Below are 20,008 nucleotides of genomic sequence, written 5' to 3'. Positions count from 1 at the left end.
ATCAGACATTTAATGCTTAAAGTTACTGATACTTGCCTGTGTGAGCAGGAATACTTCAAAACTCTTCGCAGCTGCTTGGACAGGAGTAATAGCCTTCAGGCCAGGACTCAGAGTCAACGTCATTTTAGGGGCCTTGCTAGTTTCAGGAAGCCTTCCCTTAGCCTGGGAATGGGAGTTGTGCTCTCCATTGGATGCATCTCCTCTGAAGAGGAAGGGAGGGCCAGAAGTGGGAGGAGGCAAGGAGTCCACATTCAGCCTCCGGGGGAGCCACCTGTGGGAGGAGAGGCGCAGGCACAAGGGGTGCAGGGCCAACAGGAAGTCACCGGCGGAAGAGGCCGCAGAAGACTCCACTATCCTGCTGCCACTGTATACAGGCGGCGATGCAGCTACCTCAATATGTCTGAGGTGCAGTGCCGAAGGAGGCTCCGTCTCTCAAGGGAGACAGTCACCTCCATCTGTCAGATGATAGGCCCTGAGATCTGCACCAACTGTGTGGGTGGACACCCCATGCCAGCGGCGCTGAAGGTCACGGCTGCCCTCAACTTCTATGCCTCCGGCCCTTTCCAGGGGTCGGTGGGTGATCTTTGCGGAGTCTCCCAATCAGTTGTCCACACTTGTGTCAAGCAGGTTACAGATGCTCTATTCAGGCGTGTATTGACTTTCATCCACTACCGCTGGGACGAGGCCAGCCAGAGAGAGCGAGCCAGAGGCTTCGTGGCGATTTCTGGCTTCTCCCACCTCTAGGGTGCCATCGACTGCACACACGTGGCCATCAAGGCGCCAGCAGGTGAGCCCGGTGCCTTCATCAACAGGAAGGGCGTCCACTCCATGAACGTGCAGATAGTGTGTGATCACAGGATGCTGATTCTACAAGTCTGTGCAAGGTACCCAGGCAGCTCCCACGATGCCTACATGCTCAGACACTCCCAGGTACTGAGGCTCTTCAGTGCTCCAGACCACCTGGATGGATGGCTGCTGGGTGATAAGGTCTATTCCCTCAGAAGGTGGCTCATGACGCCTCTCCGCCATCCAAGAACAGAAGCTGAGCAGTGGTACAATAGGAGCCACACCTCCACAAGGGCTGTGGTGGAGAGATACGCTTCCAATGCCTGGACCGTTCAGGGAGCGCACTCCAATACCCCCAGGTCATGTGCCACTGATAATGGTTGCATGCTGTGCTCTCCACAATCTGGTGCTGGAAAGGGGGCCGCAGTGGAGGAAGAAGATGTAGACGCAGTTGCTCCGGCTGCACATGATGAGTCCAGCAGTGAGTCTGAAGATGAGCACGCACAGGGAAATGCTGAGGGGGTAGATGCTGACCCGGGCATACTTCAGGGAGGCAGGGACACCTGGGAGGCTTTAATCAAAGAACCTTCAGCTAGCACAGCACATATGGACCTTCAATACACGCCAGGGCTGCAGGCTCCATACTCAATACCTGAGCGCAAAATCTGCCTGGGTAGGAACATTAATTAAGGGCCTTGTCAATAAAGCTCAATGTCAAACAACTCACACATAACATCATGGGTTCCCATCCACCTGCAAAAGTAAGGAATCACCCTGAGCCATGCTTACATATCAAAATTTAATGGTTTTACAAAATCAAGCCCAAAAAAAAATAATTACAAAGTTGTTAAGTGTCACACCAAGTGGTCATGAACCAATAGCAGGGCAACATGAAACCACCAGTGAGAAACCTTTATGCCTAATGTGCCTTAAGTCTATGCTTGCGGGTGCTATGTTTAGGTGCTCCACCCTCGCTGGCACTGGCATCTGAGACAGCCTGCTCACTGTGCTGTCCTGTTGGCCTTGATGACCTTGGCGGGCGTCCTCTGACCTGTGGAGCCTTTGATGGCCCCGCCTGGGAGGGAGCGGTCAGTTCCACAGCTGGCATCTCCCCAGTCGTCGCAGCCTCATCGGATGCCACGGTCACTGGGAGAGGGGCGGAGGAGCTGCTGCCCTCATCCAGTGCCCTGAGAGGAGCCCGCAGTGATGACAGGCAGCTCCGGTGCCAATGTGAGGTCGCTTCAGACCTCCCTGCTCACTGTTGATGGACGGGCACTGAGCTGGGATACTTGGTGCCTAAACCATCTCCCACACTGGTACTGACCTGCCGAGGTCAATGCCGATGTGAGGGTTTGCAGGTCTGCGCCCATCCCCAGGAAGCCCTGATTGTTCTCCTGGAGGAGCCTGTCCATGAGATTTGCCACTCTCTCCAAGGAGGAAGCATGGCGCTCGGCCATGAGGCTCATTGCATCGGTGATGCTCCGCGTGGACTTCTCCAGCACGGGCACCATGCCATGAATAGCCTCCCGCCAGATCCTCCCGCATACCCTGCTGCACTTCCAGCGTTTGCTGACTCACAGATGACTCCAGAGGCACATTATCAGCCACTGACTGAGCATGTGCCTGGTCCCCAGCAGTCCTCTGACTGCCGGCGCCATGGGCACTCTCTGTCTCTGCCAGCAACTCCAGCGGCTGTGAAATGCTCTCATCACCGTGCCCCGGGACACTAGTCAATGATCTAATTCCCACCAAGGTGCTAGAATCTGCGCTGGTGCCTGCCTGGCAGAGATGGTGTGATGCTGGTGAGTCAATTGTTCAGTGGCCTCAGGTGTGCGAGGTGGCCCCTCTGCCTCCTCCTCCCGGCCCTGCTCCAGTGATACTGAAAGGAAGAACAAGGACATTTGATTAGTTAAAGTGGAGACAATGTCAAAGTGCATGCCTGTCCTCCGGATCAGCATACATAATCAATGGCCAACCCATGTTGCAAACCTCAATCACTGAGCATTCAGCACTGCCATGGTAGCTGGGATGCACATGGTGACCTCAGTGCTCGGCAGTCTTACCTCCCCATGGCACCCCAGCCTCATCGTCACCAGTAGACCTGGGCGCATGGCGCCTCTCCAGATCCATCGCCTCCTGCTCGTACCTGGTGACGTTGGCCAACTGGGCCTGGCCTCTGCCAGTCAACATCTGCTTGGCGGTATTGTGTGCAGTCTTCCCCTGAAAAGGAGAGAGGAGCATTGATTAGTCCACCCTGCACCTGGATTCCCATCGCATCCCTGCCAACCCAGCCAGAGTGGGACATTGCAGGGCTCCAGTGCTTCATCACCCTGCAGCTGCTGCACACTCACACCAAGAAGCCAGGGCTGACACCCCCTTCCCCACATGCTGCCTCCAGCATGTTTGGCACCACATGGTCTAACCTTGCAAAGCAAGGAGGCACAAGCACGTGGAACGCCAAGGGCAGCAGATGGATTGGTGCCCGCCACCTGGAAGCTCCCCTCCCAGCATGTCAGCACCCTGACTTTCACATGTTTCGCAGTTCCAGCACTCTGCCTAGGTGCAGATCCTTGAGGCTGCCCCCAAAACTCTACTCTGGGTCTCAGTGTCACACATGCTGCAGGTGCAGGACCCATCTCAGCACTACCCTCTCCGGGTGAAGTAGGCATGGGCACTATCTGCTGGCCCACCCCAGTGAGGGAAACATGCCGTGAAAGATTCAATGCTGTAACTGCACTCAGAGTTGCGGGGGAGGTGGTGGGGGGTGGGGCCTTGAAGGGTTCTCAAAATTCCCACATTTTTCATATCATCAACAAGAATATGACTTTTGGACTTTTACCTGAAACCAGACAACGAGAGGAGACAGAATATGCATTCTTCCATTTAAAACAATCAACCCAGAGAAAGACACGAAACTAAAGCCCATCTAAATCTTGCATAAATAATCACTGCTAGCTACTAAGGCAGGAAGACAACAATCAATGCAATTATGCGAACCCATCAATACTCCACACATACAATGGCTTTCAGTTCAAGACTAGTTACAGGGGGCAGGAAAACAATGATAAACATCATGCGAGCTCATTAAAAACAACGAGACAACAATCACCTGGGGAAGCCCACCAAAATCAAACAAAGAACTAACCTTGATTTGGATTGAGACAAGAAATTCAAAAAAACAGTATAACTGGGCCAGCAAAGCTGAGTGTGGGCGGGTTTTTGGGCAGTGAGCGGCAGAGTGGTTGGAGCAGAGTTTAAGCAGGGATCTGAGCCAAGCGGAGGAAGGAGATCTGGAGGTTTGCAGGCCCGCAGGCAACATCACGGCGAGGGACATGGGGTGGCAACCGATGACAACAAGGCTGCAAATGCAGCCCTCCACGAAGATCGATCACCCACAACCGCGCCCTCCACCCAACTGAAGAACCTTTGCAGATTCCACAGACCAGGACCATGTGGAGACGGCAGATCCCAGAGGACACAAAGAGCGTACCCCAAAACTGCAACCGGCTTACTTGGCTGGATTTCGAACTGTCAGGGAACCCTGGTTGGTGAGCATGATCCCTGACCTCTCCTTGTTCAATTTAGTTAGGTTTTGGGGGTGGGACAAGGGTAAGGGGATTAGTAGCATGATTTTCCCTTGTTTTGCCGTGTGTTCCCCATTCTTAACTAAGTGTATTTTGTAGGTCTGTATAATCTCAGTGTAATCCTAATGTTATAAGTTCATTTGTGACTTCAATAAACCCAGTTCTTTTCTTGCACCAAAGCCAGTTGTCTGCTGCACTTTGTCACAACCCCCAAATAAGTCCAAGGTCTAGAACCCAGGGAGTGGGAGCGATTCGAACTGCTCAGAAGTCAGAGGTGAAGCTGACACATACACCACCACCCTCTATATAATGGCGACTGCGGCAGGACCTTGGCAAAAGGGATGCGATGCAGTGGACACTGATTTGGAAGAGAAAGCTGTAATGGAAGAGAGGATTTCAAATTATGTGATCAGTAAGGTGAATATGGAAAAAAAAATGGGTCACTAATCTGTTAAAGGCTGGGCGCCCGGTAGATGCTGCAGCTAAATGGACAGAAGGGAAGGATCATAAAAAATCCATAGAAAAGGCCGTCTGGCTAATGTGCTTCAAGAAACAGATCCAGCTTTTGGACAGGCTCGTTGAAGCACAGGCAGCTGAGATTCAGGCGTCAGCCCTGGAAGTCCAAACAAAGGCCCCAGCACGGGAGAAATTACTGAGAGCATTGCAGGCTCTGAACCAGGAAAGGGTGCAGTTAGTGAGGGAGCATAAGACCCAGCAGGAATATTTACAGTGTCAGGTCACCGAGGCCAAGAACAATGAGCTGAGGTTGCGGGAAAAGAATGCCCGCCTAGCAAGACAAGTAAGAGAGCAGGAGGAGAATGTAAAAGGCTTACAGGCAGCCTATAAGATAGTGAGCGCACAGAGGTTTGAGGATGCAGACCATGGCCCCTGTCAGAAGCAGATAGAGAGTCTGAACCTTGCTCTAAGGATTGCAAAAGGCATGGTGTGCTTCAGAAGCCCGAGTGCAGCCCAGGTCAACTTCACAGGGAACCTGGGGAGGACGGTTCAGACACCACAGGTAGTGCCAAGGGACTACCCGGTTGAGGAGCAGGAGGGCCCACGACCACCACCCGTAGCGCCAAGCTTTAGCAAAATTTGACAGGAGGGTGGGGGGTGGAATTAGGGGCAGAAGCTGAGGAGGAAAACCCCCAGCAAGAGAGGCTGGGACCGGGGCTGATGTGCCCAGCCCGGCAGCAAAGGTTCGGCCCGCCCGCTGATAACGGGGATGAGGGACCCCTCCAAAACCAGTTCGTAGTTCCCCACGGCACCCAACAGCTTAGGGCCATGGTAAGCCATTTAACTAAACTTGCGGCAAATGGGGATCCCTCGGTCCACTTCAGGGAAGTGGAACAAGCAGCATAAACGAGTGCAATGATGCTGAACAAGCCAAAATGCTGCTATTCTCCCTGGAGAGTAAGCTCTTCCAGTCCCTCTCTGACCAATGTAAGATGGGACAGTGTGATTATGGGGAGCTCAAGGAGGAAGTTCTTGAGGCCATGGGGATGAATGAGGGAAGTCCTTTCTCCCGGGTGGAAAAAACAATGCAGCTCGTAGGAGAACCCCCGCAGGCTTTTGCAGACAGGTTGTGGCCGGTGTATAGGAGCGCATGCAGTGGGACGCCTAACCGGGCTAACTTGGACCAGGATCAGCGGGCCCACTGACTCCGTTGCCTGGTGGCAAACAGCTTGCCACAGGTCAGGGCCGTGGCAGGAATGTGGTTTGACCCAAAGAATCCCCTGACTACCAAACTCACAGTGATCAGACAATTGACCATAGCTTACCATAACCCACCTAAAGGGAAAGTGCATGAAATGAAACCTGGCCAGGGTTGGAAGGAGTGGCACCAGGAAGGGAATAACCCTTCCAGCACAAAGCTCAACTGTTATGGGTGAGGGAAGAATGGACACTGGAGGAAGGAGTGTAAGAATCCTTGGAAATATAACAAGGGAAAGAATTCCTCAACCCCAGCCCAAAAGGCAGAGACAGGAACCCCTCCCGCCACGGTCGAGTCATTTTTGGACGCCATGAGAACCTTATTGACTGGCCCAGGGAAGGTAGCAGCCATCACTGGCGCGCTGACCCCATCAGCCCCACCTAACCCACAACCCTGACCAGAGCCAGCCACAGTGGGAGAGGAAGGGGAGGTTTTCATCCATAAGGTGAAAGCCCATTCCTCCGCAGAACCCTGGAGTGAGGGCAACTGGCAGGCTGATGTGCTAGCTAAGGAGGGTGCCCGCACAGGCATTTTCTGGGACCCATATGGGTCCCGTCCTATAGCAGCAGTCACGGGTAGGAATGGGAACCAAGTTGTTTAAATCCGAGAGAAGGGAACAGCTAGTTGGGGCAAGGTCTGAGGATAAAAATCCTCAGCCTGCAGCAGGAGCAAACTCACAGACTGCACAAGCAGGTGCAGTGGCTTGTTTTAAGGGAAGGGCCATCCCACCCACCATTTGGGACACTCCCTTGCTCATCTGGGACTCAGACGAGGTGGGACCTGAGGGCAGAGAGTTACCTGCCCCTGACACAGGTTTAGAAGAGGTACAGCCTGAGGATAGAAATCCCCAGCCAGCGGCAGTGGAGGTTCCACAGACCGCACAAGAGGGGACAGTGGCTCGGGTTGAAGACCCACCAGCCAGAAAACCCCCACCAGCCAGAGTCCCTAGAACAGCCCCATGAACGCCACGGCCAAAGAAACCATGGTCACTGACTCCCCAGTTTAAAAGGGCAGCCCCTCAAGTCAGGGATCGATCTGAGGACAGAGGTCCCCAGGCAGCAGCCACAGGCTGTGAGGGACCAAAGGTACAGGACAGGGCGGCCACACCGAAGGGAGCAGTGTGCTGGAGCCCGAACAGGGATTAACCTGGCCGCCCGGGTCGGGTGGCGGATGTACATAGCTTCTGTTATTTGATTTTGAGATTGTTAAGTTTGGATGTTTTAGTTAAATTTTAAATAAGGTGGTTGGTAGTTTAAGTATTATTTTTTAAGAGTGTTTGTATTGAGTCGAGGTCGCAAGACTCGACTATGCTTTACCCAAGCCAGCGAATCTGTTCGGGACCTGGCTATATGCTCTTATGTCTCCCTATAGAAAGGATTTTGATAGGATGGGGGGCATATTCATAGTCGCCCTGATAGGAATGGCCGCTGGGAGGTGAGGTGACATGGAGGACTCCCACAATTTTGGGTGCTCAGGGGAGAGAGCACCAGTTGTGACTGCGAGGGGCAGCGAAGGTAACGTGGAGGAGATCACTACCTATTCCCATGTGGGAAGATGGCCAGGGTGGCTGGGATCTAACTCCACCTGATACTCCAGTCAGACTGGGTTCACCTACGGGGAGGCCTCCCTCCCCTGCCCCAGCAGACAGGTTGTGGCCACACGGGTCGGGGTCACTGAGGGGAAACACGTGTGCCTGACCTGCAGAGGACAGATTCCCCTGGGAAGGTGGTGGTGGCTCAGGAAGCTGAGCAGAGACATGGGGGACGGTACAGCTGACTGGGAGCAACTGGAGAATGACACCCATCGGACCATTACCGAGAACCATGGGGGGGGGGGTGAACGTGTGCTGGGACAAGTGGTGGAAATCGGAACAGGGAATCTATGTCTGCACGTGGGGATCGCGGAAGGCCTGCCCCACAGGCGTATCCATTATCTTTTCTGCAGCATGGCTGGACAAGGGGAAGGGGGTGGAATGGGATTCCCACCTACACGCTTGCATAACCCCATCCTCTCCAGCCTCAGTTAAGGCCACTGAACTCGAGGCATGCGCCCAAAAGCCCCTGCCCACGGCCCCGACAGTAAGGACACATATGGAGAAGTGCCCTGTCACCACCAAGGGACCAGGGAATGGGCTGGCACTAGTGCCGACCGAAAAGGTGCTATACCAGGGGGTACACTACGCGGTAGCTTCCGTGATTCTAAACCTCACAGAGGTACACTTACCTGAGTGGTGCCCCAAGGAGACAGAGCAGCTATACCAGGCCCTGCTAAGAGAAATGTTCAGGAAATTCTACGAGTTCGATTTTGCCAATGTAGACAAAACAGAACTGTACACTACCCACACTGAGTACTTTAGCAATGCGGGGAGACAAAGAAGGGGAACCTGGAATGATGTTTTCACAGCATACAACACAGGATCCTCTGTGATAAACAGTCTGGATGACATAGAATTGCAAACACAAATAAACAGTTTAAAAACACAATTACGAAAAATCTTTACAGAGGAGAACACAGTGATAGGCTCAGAGCTACACGAGGACCAGGCCATGACGGTCCATTTAAAGGAGATTATTGCTGCGTTGGAAAGGCACGCCAAAACAGTGAATGCACTCATTCGAGAGGATAGGAATGCATCAGACCAGGCTGCACAGAATGAGGTGTGTGTGCTGTACTGGGCATGGTTGTTGGGCGAGGGCTGCAGTAACCTGGAGGATTTAAAACAAGGTTTAGTCCCCTCCTGGATCAGCAACAAGCACCTCGCAGCCCTCCACCCATTTGAGAATTCACTAAGCCTGTGTCAGTTCCACCTAGCCTCTGAAGCCTACCCTGTCCCAGTAGATTGTGGGCGCTCCAACCACACCATCATGGGTATAGTAGTGAGGATGCCGGTCATGGGTGGGACAGCCCAACCAGCACCGGTATATAGGGTGGAGAACATTGGAGTCATTCAAGGGGGTGCACACGTCCGTTTCGCAGTGGTCCCACCTTACGTCATAAAGTGGGAGCACATGATGACGGGTACAGACCTCTCTGGGTGCCGGAGCCAGGGTGCACACATAGTACTGTGTCCCCAGCACTTGAACACCTATTCCAGACCACAGTGCAGGTTTAAAACTGCTGGTGCATGGCCTATAAACTGTACCATGGAGGTAATGGCACAAGGCCATGTTCCCCCACAGGTAGCATATATAGGGGGTGGGACATATTGTGTCACCACAAGTGTGCCCCACTACCAGCTTGGACAGCACATCCGGTGTCCGGTAAGTGATGGCAGTTTTTGTTTTAAACCTGAGGCAGAAGTTCAAGTGGCCCAGGAACGGATTGTCCCCATTCCTGAAGCCTCCACAGTTCACCTCACTGTCAGGGAAAACATTACCAACCTGCAGAGCTCTGTCACACATTTAGGTTACGAAATTCCCCCTCTACCAGAACATCTTACTAAACTATTAAAAGCTGTAGAGTTATCACAAAAGTATTTCTATACTTTGGAATAGAAAACACACGAGATAGAGGGAGAGATTCAAGGTATCACAGTCCCACCCTGGTGGGACATTTTCGAAAACATAGAGGTCCCTTCATGGGTCAGAATGGCTTCCCACATCCTGGTGGTTTGCCAGCTGGGAATAGTGTTGTACCTGTTGTGCTCTCAGTGCAAGGGAAAAGACAAAATCCTCGAGTTCCAAAACGAAAGGACCTGGAAGAAGCATTATGCTAAGGTGGAGAGAGATACACCTGTTTGAACCTTTCATATATATTTTTTTGTGTTCCTGAATAAAGATTGTTTTTTTTTGTGTTCGGTTATTTTTAAGAAAGATGTGTTGTTTTCTTTTAATAAAGATATATGTGCACCAAGTGGGGTGTTGGACCCCCTAAATGTTTGGATGTATGTAAATAACTGTATTTTGCCTATGCATGCTTACGTACACCACATTTTAAAGAATGGGGAATGTATGTGTCATGAAATCTTAGATAGGTAATTACAGGGGAAGATTGACTATGGAGGGTTGGGAATTTTGTTTTTTTTCCAGTATGATACTTGAAGTAAGGTTTAAGTATCACAGAGGAGGCTGAAGGGTTCTCAAAATTCCCACATTTTTCATATCATCAACAAGGATATGACTTTTGGACTTTTACCTGAAACTAGACAACGAGAGGAGACAGAATACGCATTCTTCCATTTAAAACAATCAACCCAGAGAAAGACACGAAACTAAAGCCCATCAAAATCTTGCATAAATAATCGCTACTAACTATTAAGGCAGGAAGACAACAATCAATGCAATTATGCGAACCCATCAATACTCCACACATACAATGGCTTTCAGTTCAAGACTAGTTACAGGGGCAGGAAAACAATGATAAACATCATGCGAGCCCATTAAAAACAACGAAACAACAATCACCTGGGGAAGCTCACCAAAATCAAACAAAGAACTAACCTTGATTTGGATTGAGATAAGGAATTTGAAAAAAAAAAGTATAACTGGGCCAGGAGATCTGAATGAGCAGGTTTTGGGCAGTGAGCAGTTGGGAGCGGTTGAAGCCGAGTTTAAGCAGGGAGCTAAGCCAAGCGGAGGAAGGAGATCTGGAGGTTTGCAGGCCCGCAGGCAACATCACGACGAGGGGCACGGGGTGGCAGGCTCAACCGAAGACAACAAGGCCGCAACCGCAGCCCTCCACGAAGATCGACCACCCACAACCCCGCCCTCCACCCAACTGAAGAACCTTCGCAGATTCCACGGACCAGGACCACATGGGGACGGAAAGCCTCAGAGGACACAAAGTGCGTACCCCAAAACTGTAACCGGCTTACCTGGCTGGATTTTGAACTGTCAAGGAACCCTGGTTGGTGAGCATGATCCCTGACCTCTCCTAGTTCAATTTAGTTAGGTTTTGGGGGTGGGACAAGGGTAAGGGGATTAGTAGCGTGATTTTCCCCCATTATGCCGTGTGTTCCCCATTCTTAACTAAGTGTACTTTGTAGGTCTGTATAATCTCCGTTATAAGTTCATTTGTGACTTCAGTAAACCCAGTTCTTTTCTTGCACCAAAACCAGTTGTCTGCTGCACTTTGTCACAACCCCCAAATAAGTCCAAGGTCTAGAACCCAGGGAGCGGGAGTGATTCGAACCGCTCAGGAGTCAGAGGTGAAGCTGACACACACCACTACCCCCTACAGTCTTGGGGGGGAAAGCCTACCTGCTGTGTTAAGTGGCCTCTGCCAACATGGTACTCACCCTTGCCAAGCGCAAGAGGTCATTGAATCAGTTGCGGCACTGGACCCACGTGTGTCGCACCACGTCATGGGAGCTGACTATCTCTGCCACCTCCTCCCAGGGACGTTTGGTCTGGTGGGGTGCCTCTGCCTCTTGTCCCCCAAAAAGAGGACCTCCCGCCATGCTGCCATCTCCCCCAGGAGGGCAGCTAGGCACTCTTTGGAAACCCGAGGGGCACACTGCCCCAATGCCTTACTCTCCGGCCTAGTCTGCTCTCCAGCAGCGCTCTGCGGAGCCCTTCTACTGGCCATGATGAACAGCCTTTGCAAGGCTGCCAGGGCTTCATTTAAACTGGCTACCGGGTCGCCATTGGGACCGGCAGTCATTGCACTCCTGCCACTGCTCGCCCACTCCTGCTATCCTCAGGAGCCGCGCTGCACACTGGGCGGGCCTTAATTGGCCCACCCATGTAAAATGGCGGCGCGGACCCGATCGCGGGTGGCAATTGTCTCCGTGCCCGTCCGCGCCTGCTCCCAAACGGCCCACCCAATGGGGAGAAAATTCTCCCCACTGTTTTCCTTTGAACCATGGCCGAAACAATAAAAAGTCACACTATGCAATAAATGGTGAATTATGAAACGAATTGGGACAACTCATGATATAGCAAAGATGAGACAGTATGGTTTAGGGAGAGACACAGATTATCAATGGTCAAATAATTCCCTGAAACAAGATTTGAAATGAAAGAACAAAGTGGATGAGTTAAATGGCCTTTTCTCATTTGTGCACTTTTGCTGAAAAACTCCTAATTACATTACAAATCTTTACTATGTTTAATCTCTGTGGAGACTGTAATTATTCCTTACATTACAAAATGTATTCCCCTGCTTGGTGAAACTCTGGCCTGTTGGATCCATCAGCTGCTGTAGAAAATGAACATTTCCAGTGACAATAAGTGTTCAATGTTTTGATAAATTAGCAAAAGCCTTTTCCATGATTGCTCAGCATTTAACAGTTTCATAGTGAGGGTAAGTCAAATTTTCAACTCTCTCAAGCTGAATGGTGTAGTTCTATCTTAGTCCATCCCTCAATTGTATCAAGCAGATGCATAGCATTGTTTGCAGCTTGGGTTATTCTAAGCTACTCCTGTAATCATCTCCTTACACTTCTGGATTCTTAATCTACCAGCTCCAAATTTCCTGGGGCTGGAGCGAGCATAAGACTCATAAGACCCTGGGAAGGGGACATAATAGGGCCAAAACCCAATTCTGCTAGGATTTCACCATGTTAAGAGCAAATCTTTCAATTCCAGTGGAGAAGTCCCTGGGTGGGTTCTGCGACTTGCCCTATTCCCACACTACCCAACGTCAAGGAGCATGTTGGGAGGAGGGGGGTGTATTTTTTCCATGGGACATTTCTCCATTTATGCCCTTAAAAGCTCTCAGCAGAACTCACTGCAACTTTTATCATTCTGAGACCATCTAAAGGACCCAAATTTTTACCCGGGTAAGGTAATCGATCCCAGAGGAAATCAATTACCATCTCTAATTGGAGTGGCTCCAATTGGGAGTTAAAAACTGTAAATTAAAATAGTTTCTCTTAATTGGCCCATTTAGGCCTCAGGGGAAACTCAGGTGTAGTGACAAGATGGGTGCGTGCTGCTGTTGAACCCTTGCAGGGGCTGGTGCCCTGTCTCCCATGCGATCCATTGGAAATGGGACCTTGGGCAAGGGTGGGTGGACTTAGCAAGTATGGGATTCCAGGAATTTCTAGGCCTCCTCCTTAATGGATATACAAAACAATGCAATTCTGGCCCTCCACGCCTAAGGCACACTAGGCAAGAAGCAACAGCACAAACTGGCCCTGAACTTGGCAGGCCTAAAAGACTCCATTGGAAATTGCAGAACAGTATAATGGGGATACACATTTGAGGTTTGTTGTTTAAAGTTCATTGTCAGGGAAACACAGTACAAATGACTTACGATTCTCTGTATCATCATTGTTTGAAAAGTGGCAACATGCCCTGTGCTGCAGCATTGCCAGCTGCCCATCCTAATTAGTGGTTAGAAAGTAATAATAAATGAACTGTGTTTTCTTATAATGCACAGACAGTAATTTGCATCTGATCAGCCATTAGCTATAGTTTCCCACTAATCAATGTTGGTGCCATTTAATCAGTCCTGTGGGTGAATGGAGTTAGAAAGGATATCTGCCAACATGGAAATGCATTAATGCAAAGCCTTCAGAGTCATAACTTCATTAGCATTTTTGGCAAAGAAGCTGCCAGAACTATTCCTTACCGGATACAGCAGAGTTCATAAAATACTCTGTGGTGTTTTTTTGTTTGCTTCCTCATTTCCAAAAATAAGATATATTTATAAAATTGTCCTGATTTATAAATGAAGTAATAACAGCAGTTAAAGTAGAACTACTTATTGTTTGGCTTTCTTTTCATTGGAGTTTCTCTGCTTTTTCTGTAACTTTATGCCCTTCTTTGTCTTGCCGAATGCCTCCGCATCCGAGACGATGGGTTCATTGCTTCATTCAAGATTGCTAAATAACTTTTCCTGCCACCAGAATGCCCACCTCCGATTCTGTTCTCAGATGATTCTTCCCCACATTACTGGGAGAAACTGCAACCTCTGCATGGAACCTCCCTGCTCGCCATACAGATTGGGAAATCAGCAGAGTAGAAATTAAACCCATGCCCACATGCTTGTGTTTAAATCCCCCCATGGTATTGCTCCTTCCTACCTTTGTAACCTTCTTCATCACTATAGCCTTCCCTGAATTTTACATTCCATGGACACTTGTCTCTGTGTGCACCCCTTCTCAACACCCAATCACTGGTGGACATGCTTCCTTGTGCTTCAGCATCACAATCCCTAAATCTCTCCACCTCCCTTTCCTATTTTAAGACCCTCCATAAAGCTGTAACTAAGCTCCCTCCTCATATTTCCTTCATTGGCACTGCATCTATTTTTTTCCCCTTATGTTTGAAAAGTACCTTGTGTTATGAAAACTATACTTAACTCATTGAGGTCAGGAACTTCAACTCCTGGCAGACCTCAGAGCTTTAGACCATGTGCAGACTGGGAGGGGGCTGCACATGAGCAGTTTTGACATTTTTACCTTCTTTGGGCTCAGTGTGCCCATGCAGGGAGAAAAACCTGGGTCATGTGGCTGGGAGCAGAGTGCTATTGCTGGCAAATGCCCCAGGCAGGAGACAGGGAGAAGGGACAGTGAGAGATCCCAAAGGGAGAGGGGCAGGTAAAGGTCCCAAGTCCATCAAAAGAAGGTTTAGGGGCTGTAATTTTCTGGCCCTGTTGATGTCGGACATCATGGCGGGGGGTATAATATGGTAAGATGGCCAAAAATTGGTTTCATGCCATCATGAAACCAGTTTGCGATTGTCCAATCCACCTGTCAATGGCAGGCCACGTTTCCCACCTCCACATGTCGGGAACCTAATTTCAATACTTTGGCAACTCATTATAAGCCCTGCTCACTGGAATTCTCCCATCACGCTGGATCATCTGGGCACATCACTCCGGCATATTTCACAACTATACATAAGCGACGTGCACCTGGCGAGCTGCGCTTTGCTCAGGACTTCAAGGCTTGTTTGCCTACTTTGCTTCGGGCAGCACTCACAGTCATCAGCACCAGGCTGTGCGGGCAGCACCACATCACTTTTAGCGGGGCTCATGGCAGGCAGCTATCTACCAGACCAGCTGAAAGGCGGGGGTGGCTATTCAATAGCTGCAGGGCTAAGGCTTGCTTGGGGAAGGGGGAGAAGTGACCTCAGGCAAGGGAAGGGGCTGCAGGCGAGGGCTATACTGGGTAAGGGGGCATCCCAGGATGTGTGTGGGGGCACATGTTGATCTGCGCAAGTGGCCTCAAGATGGTGAGGGCTGATGAGGCAGCCCCCAGAGGAAATGAGGTCAGATGGAGATGTGAGGGTGTGCGTGAAAGAGTGAGTGGCGATGTCCCTTGAGCTGATGAAGTTGTTCACTTTGGCAGGAAGAACAAAAAAGCAGAGTATTACTTAAATGGAGAACGGCTGCATAATTCTAAGGTGCAGAGGGATATAGGTGTTCTAGTACATGAGTCACAAAAAGTTAGTATGCAGGTACAGCAAGTAATTAAAAAGGCTAATGGAATGCTCTCCTTTATTACGAGAGGGATTGAACGTAAAAGTAAGGACGTTATGCTTCAGTTATACAGAGCATTGGTGAGACCGCACCTCGAGTACTGTGTGCAGTTTTGGTCTCCTTATTTAAGGAAGGATGTAAATGCATTGGAGGTGGTTCAAAGGAGATTTACTAGATTGATACCTGGAATGAGTGGGTTGTGTTATGACGAAAGGTTGGACAGACTGGGCTTGTTTCCACTGGAGTTTAGAAGAGTGAGGGGTGATTTGATTAAAGTATACAAGATCCTGAATGGCCTTGACAAGGTGGATGTGGAAAGGATGTTTCCTCTTGTGGGTGAGTCCAGAGCTAGGGAGCACTGTTTTAAAACTAGGGGTAGCCCTGTTAGGACAGATGATGAGGAGAAATTTTTTCTCTCAGAGGGCTGTGTGACTTTGGAACCCTCTGCCTCAGAAGGTGGTAGAGGCGGGGTCATTGAATATTATTAAGGCAGAGGTAGATAGATTCTTGTTACGCAAGGAAATCAAAGGTTATTGGGGTTAGATGGGAATGTGGAAATCGAAACACAAAAAGATCAGCCATGATCTTAATGAATGGTGGAGCAGGCTCGAGGGGCTGAATGGTCTACTCCTGTTCCTATTTCTTATGTTTTATCTTTCTGACCTTGAACAGTGGAGTTTATTTTTGTTTGTTCAAAACCCGTGGAATCTTGTGGCTTTATTCACTAGGCAAGTATCTTGAATTTCAAACTTTATCTGCTTTAAGCAAAAGGTTATTGGTCCCTAACCGGATTCTACCAAAAACCTGGGGGTCTGGCCTAGCTTCATAACACTTGGAACGTTTTTTCCCTCTTAAAAGTACTATATTAATGCCAGTTGTTGTTGATGAGTGCTATGATCTTGCTCAAACTATTTCTTTGGTGTTCCCCCAAAAACACTTAGCTCTCTGAAGGCCCAGAATCGTCATATTGGAGCCTAATTGTGAGTGTTGATAATGCAGGCGTTACAGCCAAAACCGAACACACATAGCAATCAGACACTGAAACCTGGCTCATTTTTCCCTTCCCTAGCCCGGGGGCACTGAGCCCACATTTGGCACTTGAAATTCTGTCCCAGGTGATCCGCTAACTCAATGCAGACCAGAGATCAAATCTTCAAACTTCCAGTCTCCCTCATATCCGACCAGGTAGTACCTTCACTCATTAGCCTGTTGCTTGTTGAAATATAAGATTATTTTCTTATCTAATTCTCACCCAGGAGTTTTAGACAGCTGATTAATAATTTGGCTGTGTACCAGCCACATCATACATCTGCGCTGGAATACTTCATGGCATTGTATAAAAGATAAATATCAGAAGAAACTGAACTCCCCTGTGGTGACCTAGTAGATAAAGGCATCGTCATACAATGCAGAAAGCTGAGTTAGCTGACCTCACCAATTGGATCTCACTGGGGTGAATTTATTGGGTGGGCATACTGCTCACTTCCCCACAAAGGCCACCCCGCAGCAACAATGCATTGTGGGCGGCCTTAACAAGCTGAGGGTCAGGCTTCTGCCCCTCAGTGGATGGAGTCCTGCCCTCGAGAGTTGTCGGCCAATCTGATTGACCGGGAACGCTTGCAGTCCCAGCAGCACCAGGAGAGAGTAGTGAGTGCTGCTGGGACTGCAAAGAGGCCCACAAAGAAGAACACCAGGCAAGGTGAGTCTGGGCCTTCTTGGGTGGGGAGGAATCAGGGGCCTTAGGGAGTTGCGGAGTACGGTGGGGGGTGGTGGGGAGTGAGGGGGTGTGGAGTGAGGGGGTGGGTTTTGGAGGCCAGGTGGCAAAGCACAAAGAGGGACAATGAACTTAGGTGGAGTACCTCGATGTGCACAGAGCACCTCCCAAAGAGGTACTTTGGTGAAAAAATGGTCTTCCCACTCTCGCCTGCCTTGCATATTATGGCAGTGAAGGCAGATTGAGGCCCTTAATTGCTACTTAATTAGGCAGTTAAGGGCTTCAATAGTCATAAGGGTAGGTGGTCTAGTGAGCGCCTTACCCACTCCCCCCGTATTATGGGGTCCAGGCTGGGGATGGGCGGGTAGGCAGTGGTCTATCCACCTGACTGAGTTTACTTGCCCCCCTCCAAAAACATGCCTACCTGGGAGGCTGTAAAATTCTCCCCATTGTCTCCCAGCTAGGACGAAAAGAAAAACAATTCCAACAGGGTTCGTGCTCCTATTGCTATTCACAGATCCTCTACTGGAAAGCATTTGGCTCCCTAGCAACTGCATCACATGACAACCAGAGGATTTTGTAGCACAGTAGCTTGCAATGCTGGGTGAAGACAGAATTGTGCTCCATGATCAAATAGCCAAGGTCACACATGATGACTAGCCACTTGGGTGAGGCAGAAAAGGCTGTGGAACTATTAGCCAACACGTCAGTATTTTCAGAAAGAGCGGGAGAGAAGGGAAAACTATTACCTGAGGTAGCCTGAAAGAAAGAATTTGTCGGATAGGTCAGAAATAAAGCAGAAACATAACACCATCACCAGGAGCTCAACACTCCAGGGTATGAAAAATTATTTCTAACACAGGATAAACTTTGGAAGCTGCTTATCACATAAACGAAGGACACAGAAATCACAAATACTTATTCAGGCCACTTCATGAGTGCATTGTATTCATTTTGAACAATTTACTATGAAATAACTATTTATATGACATCTTCATTTCTGTTTTGTTAAAAAGTTAACAGTAAGCAGTGGAGTTTTTGTCAGATGTGGCTATTAGTTTTCACCTGTGCAGCACAACAATAGCATAGCATCCCATAATGCAGAGCAACAGGCAGCATTGGCATTCATTGCAAAATTAGTTTGGGCACATTAAGGATTCCTGCTCCATTTGAACTGTTCCTTCTAGAATACCAACTCTACCATCTTCTGTTACAGCATGGGTGGTGCTACAACATTGTTCTGCTACATCCCAGAAAATCGTAGCATAACACGTAACAACTAGTTAGTCAATACTTATGTTAAGGGCAGAATTTTGCCCTTGGCAGGGTGTTCGGCGGGGGCGATGGGGGCGGTCAGGAAGCTGAATGCTGCCTGCGATTGGCACCGGACCGCAATTTCATGCTGCAAGCCAATTAAGGCCCGCCCAGCATGAAATGCGAGTGGCAGCGCTGAGTGTTGCCTGTGCGGGGGTGGGTGGGAGGAGGACGAGCGTGAACCTCGTGCATGTGTAGGGAGATGAAGAGATATGAAAAAAATATATAAAAACTAAACATGTAATGAAACATGTCCCCTCATGTGACTCTGTCACACGAGCAGGGACATGTTATTAATGAAAAATTATAGCTTTTATTTTATTTTTATTTGATGCTGGAAACCTCATCCCACCTGTGGATGAGGTTTCCAAAAAAATGCAAAGGCCGCTTGGCCTTTCTGCCCGCCCGCCAACCATTAGGTTGGGCAGGCAGTGAAAATTTTAATTTAATTGATTACTTAAAGGCCTTTTAATCGTCGGCGGGAGCGCTGCTGGCTTCGGCCTGCTGACCGAACTATTGCGCGACTGCACGTTGACGTCAGGACACTCAGCTGACATCAACGCACGTCATTTCACGCTCGAGCGGGTCGGGTGCCACCGGCCTGCCGAGTGAAAATTTCTGCCTAAATGTATGCGTATTGCTAATTGTCTATTAATTATGTTTAATTAGATGTAGATGGTGGGCATTAACTGTGGATTTAATTGACCCGGATTCGAATCATGGCGGAGGACGGAGAGCAGCCGCAAACCACCAACACAGTTGAGGAGCCTCTCGACCCGATCAGGCTTAGTCTGGACGAGCGAATTTATGTGAAAACGAGAAACGACCGACAGCTTCGAGGGAGACTACACGCATATGATCAGCATTTAAACATGATTTTGGGAGACGTTGAAGAAGCTGTTACGACTGTAGAAATTGATGAGGAAACGTATGAGGAGATATACAAATCCACCAACAGAAACATCCCAATCAAAACAAAAACAAAAACAGAAATACCTGGAAAAACTCAGCAGGTCTGGCGGCATCGGTGGAGAAGAGCACAGTTGACGATTCGAGTCCTCATGACCCTTCAACAGAACTGGACTGAACTTCAACCTGTGATTATATTTTGCAGTTGATGGAGAGAATGCTCTGATATTATTTTTATAAAATGTACCTCAACATTACGATGCAAAGGGCTCGTGTCTGTGGTTTAATTTTAAGTGGGGTGTTCAGCCTGGACTCTTGTGAGAAGTAAATAAAGTATTTTTGTTTGATTTAATAAAGATTGACCTTCAAATTCTAAAAATAGGAACAGATTGAAATTGCGGTGGTTGGGTGAGGATGTGCATGTTTATAATGTAAATAAAAGGTTATAGGAGTGTATAAATATTAGCTCCAGATCTATCCTTCCCCACCAGGCTTTCTGGAATAGAACATGTCTATGTCAATTAGATATGAAAAACTGGTGGAGAATCTGATGGTCAGTTTTATTTTGGAGTGTTTTAAACATTGCCGTTATAGATTATCAAAGGCATCTTGGCTTTA

This window comes from Cetorhinus maximus, chromosome 14 (genome assembly GCF_964194155.1).
Source record: "Cetorhinus maximus chromosome 14, sCetMax3.hap1.1, whole genome shotgun sequence".
Classification (NCBI taxonomy): Eukaryota; Metazoa; Chordata; class Chondrichthyes; order Lamniformes; family Cetorhinidae; genus Cetorhinus; species Cetorhinus maximus.
This window is presented reverse-complemented; position numbering follows the sequence as displayed.